Below are 12,575 nucleotides of genomic sequence, written 5' to 3' on the forward strand. Positions count from 1 at the left end.
GGCCCAAAAGTGCCAAGAGAAGAATGGCGGTTACTTCCAACATTTGCTGTAGTCAGATTACCACTGTACTTTCTGCTATAGTCAGATTAGTACTGTATTTTCTTTCCTGTTTCTTTTTACCCTGGAAGTCAGTTCTCCAGGCCCCTTTTATTTCTCCGCACACTGCACTGTACTGCAGCAGTCTAATATTATTACTCGGAGATTGTCACACCTGTCTCCTTCTTTTATTTGTTAGTCGGATTGTTTCTGCATGACGGGAGAAATGTCCTGGCTCCCAACTACACCATTCCGACAGACCACGCGTGGTCATGAGGAAAAAGTCTCACTGGGAAAGGATGTGAGAGCCCACAGTGTAGTTCGTGATCTACATCCTGGAGGACCTCTTCACTACAGATCAATTTGAATCCAAACAACACACACCAGGAAGAAAACGTGCTCACCAGAAGGGAAACACTGATTTTCAGACAGGTGGCAAACATCGACAAGACAGTCCACGAGTAGCCTTCTGCCTACCATCTCTCTCTCATCATGACCAGTCCCCTGAAGGGTGCACTTGCACTGAAGAGTGGCGAGTGGGCATGGTAACGGGCAGGTCTCGGTACCTGCTTTCTCAGGGCTCAATGCGGCAAAGCACGCCCCACTTAGTTGATCGTGGCTGGCGCTGATATACAGGTAACAGCTTCCACCCTGGTGAGAGGATGCTCAGTAGGTGCCCCACAGTGCTGACAGCAGTCACTCCGACAGTAAGTGGCTTCTCTATGTGACGACCATGGTGACTGTGGGGTGCTACTGTTCTGTTGGCGACTACACCTGGGCCGGGCCATCAGCTCTGCAGTTTATCACTGGCAGCAAGAAGACTGCTGTGTCTGGGGGGTTTGATCTGCCCTTCTCTGGCAGGAGTTGGAGGGCGGCAGGTGCTGTCCCATTAAGTCCCAGGGCGGGAACTCTGTTCTGGCAGCCACAGGTGCAGACGGCAGGTTGGCTGGACTGTGGCACCAAGCCCCAGAGGAAACTAGTGCTGGTGGCAGGTGCTGGTGGTTTCGAACACATGGTTGCTGCATGCGTTTACTAGTCGTATCACTATCGAGCATGGCACTGGCATCATGGTCGTGCCGCTGGACTCAGGCGACGAGAATGCTTCTGCCTCAAAATTCAACCATTGGTATATCACACTCAGGCATATTTGTTTCACTAAAACCTGGCATCTAGTGACGTCGCCTATAACAAGAGACTTCCGTACTGTGGTGGTATAGACCCGATCAGTACATGCATTAGTGCTGTGTAATGCAGGTATTCTAGGGCCAATACACTTCCAGAAATTTGATGTAGTCACACCGACAGTCTTGTAATAAGTAGGGGCTCCTTTGCTCCAGTATAACCAACCTTGCGCTGAGAAACGCCGTTCGAATATGGCCAAAAAGTCAGTTATATAGTATAGATATTTTAAAGTAATGTATATTGATACCCAGAAAAATTATAATCATTCAAATATCTTAAACTTCTCAAGGTAAACTCTTTCTTGAAGGGCATGTGCATACTCTTTTGCTATTCTGTGGTCCTGAGTCCATGTCACTATTACTGAATCTGCAGTCACTGTTCTACAGCTAACTATCTCTGAAATCTGCCAATGATTGGAACTTTTTCAAAGTGCAAATGTTGGTGATATGTAGCATGTGCATGTCCTCTGGACATGCTTTTTGGGATCTGCACCTAAAGAGTTCCAGTAGACACATACAAAACAGCATCATGCAGTGACACCATCCTTCATCTGCAGAAATGACTTATTTCTGCACTGATAATTGTTATAGTCCACACAAGAACGAAACTGTAATCAACATATCCCACAGACGTGGAAACAGAAAAGTATCTTTGGTAGCGTTGGCCAAGGAATTCATTGTGAAACACTTTTCATTTGACTGAAGGTATTGGTGTCTTTCTTACGACACTCTCCTTCATAAAATTTCTTTTTTTTTACAGTTGCTGCATTTTATTTAGCTTTGATTTAACTTTTATTTTTTTTTTGGACAAGGATCAGAAAATACAATAAAACATTGCATCTAGCAGAAAACTGTGATCATTCGTGTATGTATTTTTGTGTCAGTTTACAACTATATCTGTACTATCATACCATTTTTCCTTTTCTTTTTAGTAATTAATGGATCAGAGAACGACCAAAAATTGGATCGATCCGTTGTCCAACAAAATAACAAAGTAACATTAACTATGTTTGTCTTCCTACACAATGGATGCGGTCACGGTGACCTTTGAATAATATATTTTAAATTGTGAAATACCATTCTTTTAAGGCGAGAGAAGAAATACTGAAATTCCAAAATTTAAGTTTAAAATTATGAAATGGAACACAAAGATGAGGCTTAAGAATATTTGTTTACAAAGCGACGTAATCTCAAAATATTATAAAATAAAAAGAGAAGGTAAATCGTGTATTGCGTGTAAGGTGAAATGAAAAGTTATGGGTTAATGTTCAACTTCCAGAGTCGTGAAGTGTAAATGTCTTCTTCATAAGAAAGTCGCTCTCATGCAAAAGTGATGTTATCATTGTGTAAGGAATTGAATTGATCGTGGAACCGTGAAACAACAAAATAACATAGTGAAATGACAAGAGAAAAAGTTCATTAACTTGGATTTAAGCTACAAGATACTATGTAACCGATCTATGTAACCTTATTTTATGAAAGAATTGTAAATTTGTCCAAAGTTACATTAACAAAGAGTAGGAATCTTTATCGAATTACGGTTTGGGATACAATTTAAAATTGTGCATTTCATTATAAACAATTGAAGGTAACTGTCGTTTAAGTGGACATCGTTAATTTAGTAGATTTGAACATTTAGACACTGCTTTAAAGATAACTGATTTTAAAGTTCTCCAAATATAGACCAGAGTGAAAAGGAAATGGACAAAAGATAATCGCATGATCTATGAATGAGCAAGTAGATAACATTTTGAAAAGTACACAGAGAAAACGAAATTTAAAATTGGAAATAATTTTAAAGATCTAAAGGACCTGGCTATTAAATTCCAAACAGAAACACGAAAAAAACAAAATGACTTCGTGTTTCTCGTCCCAGAGTTGTGAATCCTTCTATTTCGAATTTACGGGCAAAGACGTAAACAACCGTGCATCAGCAGCGCCTATTAGACGGAGGGGGTCCGACAGCCGATCAGTTCCAATCATTCCACCAGGAATGCTTAGACGGTCAATACCGCGATTTGATCGCGTCCGCATTTGTGCCAGTAAGGGCTCTCAGCAAGGGAAGTGTCCAGGCGTCATGGAGTGAACCAAATCGATGTTGTTCTGACATGGAGGAGATTCAGAGAGACAGGAACTGTCTATGACATGCCTCGTTCAAGCAGCCCCATCGGCTTCTACTGCAGTGGTCCACCGCTACCTATTGATTATGGCTCGGGGGAACCCTGACAGCAACGCCTCCATGTTGAATAATGCTTTTCGTACAGCCAGAGCACGTCGTGTTACGACTCAAACTGTGCTCAATAGGCTGCATGATGTGCAACTGCACTCCAAACGTCCATGGCGAGATCCTTCTTTTCAACCACGATACCATGCAGCGGGGTGCAGATGGACCCAACAACATGCCGGATGGACCACTCAGGAATGCCATCACATTCTCTTCACCGATGAGTGTCCCATATGCCTTCAACCAGACAATTATCGGAGACGTGTTTGGAGGCAACCTGGTCAGGCTGAACTCCTTAGATACACTGTCCAACGAGTGCATCAATGTGGAGGTTTCCTGATGTTTTGGGGTGGCATTATGTGGGGCCGACGTACACCGCTGGTGGTCACGGAATGCGCCGTAATGGCTGTAGGATTTATGAATGCCATTTTCCGACCGATAGTGCAACAATATCAGCAGCATATTGGCGAGGCATTCGTCTTCATGGACGACAATTCAGGCCCCCATCGTGCACATCTTGTGAATGACTTCCTTCAGGACAACGATATCGCTTGACTAAGATGGCCAGCATGTTCTCCAGACATGAACCCTATCGAATATGCTTGGGAGATTGGAAAAGGGCCGTTTATGGATGACGTGACCCACCAACCACTCTGAGTGATCTACGCCGAATCGCCGTTGAGGAGTGGGATAATCTGGAGCAACAATGCCTTGATGAAATTGTGGATAGTATGCCACGACGAATCAGTGCAAGAGGACGTGCTACTGGGTATTAGAGGTACCGGTTTGTACAGCAATCTGGACCACCACCTCAGAAGATCTGGTTGCTAGGTTATACAACATGCAACGTGTGGTTTTCATGAGTGTTAAAAGAGGAGGAAATGATGTTTATGTTGATTATTCCAATTAACAGTACAGGTTCCGGAACTCTCGGAACCGAGATGATGAAAAACTTCTTTTCATGTGTGTCCTTTCACAGAATCATTTTTATGTTATGCATAATCAAAGTAATGTAAAAGAAGTTGAAGTACCTCTAGACTTCACATTCGTATCGCTAGGAGTGAAGAATATATACGCAGATGTACTAGTTAAGGAGACTACAACAATTATTAAAAACAATTTAGTAAAATATGATAAACCCAATATAGTTGAAATTAAAAAATCGATATAGTTTTGCCGGCCGGTGTGGCTAAGCGGCTCTAGGCGCTTCAGTCTGGAACCACGCGACCGCTACGGTCGCAGGTTCGAATCCTGCCTCGGGCATGGATGTGTGTGCTGTCCTTAGGTTACTTAGAATTTAGTAGATAGAGTTTTCGGAGTTGATACTTCATTTTAATTTTACAAAATTCAAATGGTTCAAATGGCTCTGAGCACTATGGGACTTAACATCTTAGGTCATAAGTCCCCTAGAACTTAGAACTACTTAAACCTAACTAACCTAAGGACAGCACACACACCCATGCCCGAGGCAGGATTCGAACCTGCGACCGTAGCAGTCCCGCGGTTCCGGTCTGCAGCGCCAGAACCGCACGGCCACCGCGGCCGGCCTTTAATTTGACACTTTAAAGACAAAACGTATGTACAGTTTGAGGTTTGGCTGCAGGAAATGATGTAACTGCCACTGAAGCAGACATTTCTATAAACAATGTAGAAGTGAAATTGGGGATCTAACGCCTTATTACAAAATATATGTCGAAGATGCGATAATTTTGTTTCATGGGAGTCGGGAAGGTACTAGGCACGTCGCTTTCTAATAATGTACCATGCACCGAACAATAAAATTTTCCTCGTAAATGAGAACAACAACATCCTCGACTGCCTTATTTAATCGTTTTTAAATACCTTCAGCAACTTTAGGAAATCTTTGTGTATCGACGTTACAGTCCACACGATTATCCTTTTAGGCCTTAAGATACAAAGAAGGATACTTTCATTCAGTGATAGACACAACATCCCATTTGCCATTATCACAATGTGAGGATAGAAAATAAATTGTTACTCTGAAGCCCATTTTCAGAAGAGGTGGGTAATATAGCTCCATGGAAACTTCCTTGGTGCGGCTTCAACTAAAATAAAAGCCGCCGTGAGTCGCTACCGTCAATATAATCAGTCTGTATATTGCCTTAATCAGACTCTATTTTTTAGCATCGACACACTCTACATAGTGATCTATGTTACTATTGACCATAGACATATCACGTATTCTACTATTAACAGCAGAATTGCTTTTGTTTTATTTGACGCCACACTGATAACATTGCCACGGAGGCTGCTGTAAATAATTTTTTTGTATCTGGAGACGATCAGAAGACTGAAACCGATAGTAATTAAAGAATTATTTATCAGTACCTCTTGGCGATTTGGGTACATGACGTATTTCAGTTACGTATCAGCACCACTTGCACCAGGCTTAGCTCTATCTCCGTTGCCACTACATTGTACTACAGCTGAATTATGTATATAAAGGTACAATTCGTAAAACGCTTCACCATTCACAAGCCAGCCTTTGTCGCTTCACCTCAGCCGTATTACAGCACGCACTAAAGTAACGATATTACCGGCATATAATTTCCGACGCGAAGAGAAAGAGCGGGAATATCGATGCGCCGCAGGAAACCTGTTACGGTTCATTACCGCTCTGCGTCAGCATCTGTCACTGTATCTCTCTCTCTCTTTCTCTCTGTTCCCACATCCGGCGTGTCACACATCCCTTTGGCATTCTCTCTCTCCTTCCGCCCTGCATTTGTCAGCAGTCGAGCGGCTGGCAAATGGTGATATCTGGCTTGCGGGACTTAACCGTTGCGGGTAAGCCTGTTAGCCGCGCCTAGTCTAACGGCCGGCGTAAATTACGCGAGCGAACCGCCCCGCCAGAAAGAATGCGCTCTGCTTATACGCGGAAACAATGTGTTGCGGACGCGTCGCCGGCGGAAAGGGAGGGGCGAGGCGTAAAGCGGACAGCGGCCGGTGGGGGGAAGGGGCGGGGGTGGAAGGACGCGGGGAACACCGAGTTAGCGGCCGGACCGGACGCCGGTATTTTGTTTTATAACTCAATTAAAACAAGGGACTCGGAAAAATAATGGAAGAGGATTTATGAGCGAGCGAGCAACGTGGTAAATTCTGTGTCGTTTGTGCCCCACCACTTGCGAGGATACGGCAGGCGCGCTCTGCTCCTTTTTTTTGCGCTGCTCTCCGCTTCTCCTCTTTTCCACGGCAGCTCATATCGCGAGGCGCACAATAGCCCGCGATAGGAACCGCCGCCACAAAGACAGGCCCTGTTAATACGGCCGCGTCAAAGCGTCCCTCTGTGGCCAGGTAATCGCGGCGCATTTCCTAGAAGCTTGGCAGATACTGCGTCGCGCAACAGCTGTGTTGGAAGAGGCACCACGCCGGGATGTTTACGTCTTTCTGCCTCAGTGGGGGCGGGGGGGGGGGGGGGGGGGAGCTGGCGGCCACCGTGATTTCCTCCCCACTGTCGCCTATAAGGCAACGTCGAAGGCCCTTCTCCCCTTTTTATTGACTCTTCCCGAGAAGAGAACTCCGATCGAGTGAACAACGGTGGCTAACAGGAGAAGTCTGCTTGCAGGTATGGTGCACCATGTTCTGCACCAAACACCTTCTGCTGCATTGCGAGAAAGGAAGGAGAAGGACAAAGTGGAATTTTGCGTCTTATCCAGGTGTGACCTGTGGTAGCTCTCGACTAGTTGAGGAAGGAAGGAGGCCTGGGCAGCTTTACACTGATGAGCCGAAACATTGTGACCACCTTACAGGAAGTCAGGCCCACCTATTGCGGAAACGTTTTTTATAAATGCCGTAACATGTTTCAGCATCTTCATCAGCGGGTTCTTGCATTAAGTTGTTAATTTCTACATTGCTGGTCTCTTTAGTATGTGGCAATTGTCTTATCAGTCGGCCTCGTATTGTCATCGGGAGTAGTCCACCGTCAGTCGTGCTTGAAACCTGAGGGCTTGTACTTGAAGTATGCGTGAGTTGAACGTAATACTCAGTAGGCTCGAGAAGAGGGGTATGCTGTAAACTTCACAAAGATTAGTTATACGAGGAGGGTGAAAATGTTCAAATGTGTGTGAAACCTTATGGGACTTAACTGCTAAGGTCATCAGTCCCAAAGCTTACACACTACTTAACCTAAAGTATCGTAACGACCAACACACACACCCATGCGCGAGGGAGAACTCGAACCTCCGCCGTGATCAGCCGCATAGTCTATGACTGCAGCGCCCTAGACCGCTCGGCTAATCCCGCGCAGCGAGGAGGGTGATTTCATTTGCTTCCCTTCAACGGAGTAGATTGATAGGATAATCCTTCGCACGGGAACTTCCCCAGCTCATTGGAATGAGCTTGCTGAGAAAGGTCTGCAGGCGGAGTTCAGAAGTTCTCAACATTAAGAAAATGTACAAAGTCATTGTCAGGGTTCACGTGAGGGTGTACTTTGACCAACTGCAGATGGTATTGAAGTGCTACATATGTACAAGGCAGCCGTAAATATCTTTCAGCTCAATGCTGTGAGCAGAATAATATGTGAGAAACTCCCAATGCTGGTACAAGAGTTTAACGTTGATTTGACGTGTCCTCAGGATACAAACTGTAAAAATAGTAAATTAATGTGTTTTTCAGCCAGACAACTCAGATGAGAAAAGATAGAGAGTTAATGTCTGCTATAGTGACTATAGAGACAATGGACACCAAGTGTCAGACTGCAAAAATTACACAGTTGTGTGAAAGACAAGGTGTATCAGTAGAGCTCCGCAAGGGTGCAGACACATGCGTATTGGCTTCATTGCACGCCTCTGTTCGCACTCGATTCAACCACAGACAGACATGATTCAGTAGATAAGCACTTTACTCAAGAGGGAAGATGATGATCACTGCAGCAGACATCAATGCCATATCCACCTTGAGGCATTGTGGTAGGAATGATGATTGATGTCAGATCGTCAACGACATCCTAAGTGAGAACAACCCGTACACTATCAACAAAAAAGGACAAACATCTACATATATAAGAAATACAGGTGGCAGTAGCAATATAGACTTGACCATAGTTAACACTACAGCTATAAATACAGAAACGGACAAGTGTACATCTGAATGTAACCACAAGCGATCATAATGCAGTCATCATCAGCACAAAGACTAAAGCAGATCGCACTACGACTGCTGATATTTTTGAAAATATCAGGAAACCGAGATATCGATAATTAAAAATATAACATTATTGTCTCGATATATCGAAAGAAATACGGTACATCAATATATCGACGGAAAAAACGAAGACTTACCTGCTCCAGTGTTACGTGGCTTTATGCTTAATTACAGACTTACTATTTTATCAGTTGATTTGTTTTCACCACGTAACGCCCGCTGTTTACGTCCTTCTTCGTTGCTGAGCGATGTATCACTTTTCGTTCTGACGCCGCAACTCTTCCTTTCCTATATCTTTACTACTTTTTATCTATATAAATGATGAACTATTGGTCTTGCCGTTTAACAACTTTTTAATAACTGCGGAAGTATTACAGGCATCGGGTCCCACCTAATGTGTCACCCGCCTATACGTTTTACATGAACCTTTCAAGACTCGATCGATCTGTTTACAAAGAGAAAGCAGAATATCTCTGCCTTTGACGTTGTCCAACAACGACCTAGGAAGTTCTACGCCCTCGCGGCCCAGGCTCTTCCATGGCTCGCGGTAGTTTGCAGCATTCGTTTTATTCCTTGCCCACTTGCCGCTACGTCGAACTTTCGTGGTGATCGTTGGGCAACGTCTTCCACGTTATCTGCAACATAAATAAACTTTCTTCCCACAGTATTTCCGAAAATCCAAAAACAAACTTAAAGAACATAATAATAATAATAATAATAATAATAATAACTGTTCTTACAATTATTCGTATAGGTCTTGGTCGATTTAATGAGGGGTGGGACAGGTCTAAGCCTGTGGCAGCACACTGCCTCTAAAAATATCGACTGTACATCGTGAACATACTGCCAGTTTTAGAGCTGTATATTTAAGTATTGATTTACTATTAGATATTCTGCACGTCAACGAGATAGCAGCTTTTCTATCCCGCTTAGAGCAAGAATTGAAAGGCAAACTATGCACGTTTACACTTGGCGATAACCACTTCACTCACAATGGTAACTGCTCGGAAGTGGCACAGTAAAAGTAGTCCGATGGGTCCGTTTTCGTCATCTGTCGGAATTGTCCACAACACTTCATGCCCTCCTTTTCTATTGCCGCCACCACCAGTCACCTGGCAACTGTAGTGTCAAAATTGCGTGGTGAAAGTAAACGCTGCAGTTTCTGTTAGTAGCAACGAGTGCCGATTACGTGAGCATTTCCCCTCACACGTCGCCGCTCACAGCAAAGACCAATCTTCTAATTTAGATTTTTGTTCACCATTTTCAGCAAAAGGCTTTGAAAAATGCCAGAGTGAAGAAACAGCACAACAGTTGTGTTAAAACTTGTCTTTTAACGCAACTGGTGTGCTATTTCCTGACATCGGAAACTTTTTCTTCGATTTACACCGCCAACCCGCATTGCAATACGACATCTTTTGTGCCGCATATACTTGATTCAAATAATCAAAGAGAAAGATTGGTCGTGATGTAAACTCAAATAGTAGTAAGACTCTTTCACGCTGTTAGTGTAAAATTATGTTTTACTATAATTTCAAAACAACAAATTGTGAAAAAGGAAAATATAAAATGAAAATATCGGCGCCCGATATTGCCATTTTGATAACGATTTATCGGGAGAAAATTATCGCCATATATATATATATATATATATATATATATATATATATATATATATATGGCGATAATGATTTATATATAAAATATCGTTTATCAACAGCCCTAGATCACACACGATTCTATGACAGACATATATTAATGATTTTGCATCTGGAATTTCGTGGGGAGAGAATATTTTTCTTAATTTATGGCCAATTTTGAGCTTGATGTCCTGCAATATATGTTAATGACATACTCTCAATCATTTGAAAATTACTTAATAGAACGAAACCTGGATAGTAATTAAATAAACAACAATACAGTCAAACGGCTGTGTGTCTGTCTGAAATATATTAAGCAGGGATAACTATGAGGAGAGGCACACAGACTTCATCAAATATTACAAATCACCTTGAAGCTTAGGCTCTATTGTCCGTGTTTGCTTTAACAATACATGTATTTCAGGATAGGATCCGCCTTTAGCAGAACAGAATTTTGTTTTCTTATCCCAAACATGTTTCATTTTAGTTGTAGCATCATCAATGGGCTATTATTTTATTGCTGTTAAACATAAAGAACGTTCTCTACTGTTTGTATAATATAAATATTAGTTTTTAATCGTAATCATGGATTTTTGAAGGACATATAATATTATGTACTCATACCTTTTTACCACGTGGTGTGGTTTTCCTGATGCATTATGTTTTTATAGTGCCTGTTTTCTTTCACAGTATGTCATCTGCAACCATATACAACTTAATGTAGACAAATTATTTAAGCAAAATTATGATTTGGGAACTGTTATGGCTATGCCTGAAGTTAATTCTATGTGGAAGGTTTTGTGTGTGTGTGTGTGTGTGTGTGTGTGTGTGTGTGTGTGTGTGTGTGTGTGTGTGAGTGTGTGTCTATTTACATTGTGTTTCACTTTGTTTTTTCTCCACGTGAGTGTTCTTCAAAAATCTGTAATTACGATTAAAATCTAATATTTACATGTATACATACAGTAAAAGACATTCTTTATGTTTAACAGCGATAAAATAAAAGCCCACTGATGATGCTGCAACAGCAGTAAAACATGTTCGGGATTTAAAAAAAAAAACTGTGTTTTCCTAGCGGTGTACCGTATCCAAAAACGTATGTACTTGTCTCTAAGTTTTTGCATTTGAAGGTTAGTCCGTCTTTCCGCGCATGTCTTCAATTGAACCTCTCTTGAATTTAATCGATTGAGACAAGTGTTCAGGTGGGATTGTTCAGTATGCTGACGACCTGTTAGCTGTGATATCAGCCAACACAAGGACAGTGTTGGAGAACACGGTACAATCAAAACAAATTATCCATAGCAGTGCATAAAACAGCGTATATAACGCTTAAAGGATCACTACAGAGACAACCGACAGTTAAATTCAACAACACAGACATAAAACGAGAAGTTGTAACTCGATATCTGACGAACGACACATAGACTAATAATGGAAAAAGCCGAAAGCATACTTCACGAACTAGCGACATTAAAATCGACAAGATAGAGACTACTACTTACTCACGTAATGACGTACCACTATGCGTTTTTTGAGTCGATATTGAGCTTTTCGGCTGATACATTAGAGCACAGACTCGCACTTACTGTGAACAGGATCACTGTCAGGCGACAGCAGAGGAATGTGCTACTTAGGCTGTTTGAGGAACTCTGCACCACGTCGTTCGATTCGCTGTGTGTGGTTCTTGGAATATACCAGTTCGTTATAAGCATCAGACATCAGGCTGCAACATACTGGCTGAAGATGGGTAGCCCCGAGGTAGTGTTGCAGATCACTGGACAAAACATAGAAGACAGGCTCCAACTAAAACATTGGCGTGTGGACATCTTGCAAAAATAGTGGGTCAAGAGTGATACGGGCCGTCGAATATATTCATTTTTCTTGAATATCCAGGAGGTTACGGATGCGCCATGTCAACTCTAGCTGAGCCATGGTTCACTCCGTGACTGGAAATGCCTCTTATTCCACGTACTTGCAGCACGTGTCCCTTTCAGAAAGCAGTTGGCGCACGTGGGAGGAAACTGATTACCCAGACCACTTCCCTTTGAAATGCGTTTGATAGGCTTACAGGCACTTACCTAACAACATAGAATACATAGCTGAAATTACACGGTACGAAGAACAAGCGAACTCAGATACATGGACACAGCTGAACGCAATCCCTAACAACATTTCAAAAGCAGAAGATAACATACGTAAGTAGCCTCTTCATATGTTTGTTTGTTGTAGGCGCTATAGACTGTAATTAATGTCGCTGACCGTGCTCTGCGCCCTCGGTAAGAGACTATGTGGTTGGACGGGCCAGCAGTTAGCAGTCAGCGAGCGGACGGCTTGGATGTG

Source organism: Schistocerca piceifrons, chromosome 2, assembly GCF_021461385.2.
Source record: "Schistocerca piceifrons isolate TAMUIC-IGC-003096 chromosome 2, iqSchPice1.1, whole genome shotgun sequence".
NCBI lineage: Eukaryota > Metazoa > Arthropoda > Insecta > Orthoptera > Acrididae > Schistocerca > Schistocerca piceifrons.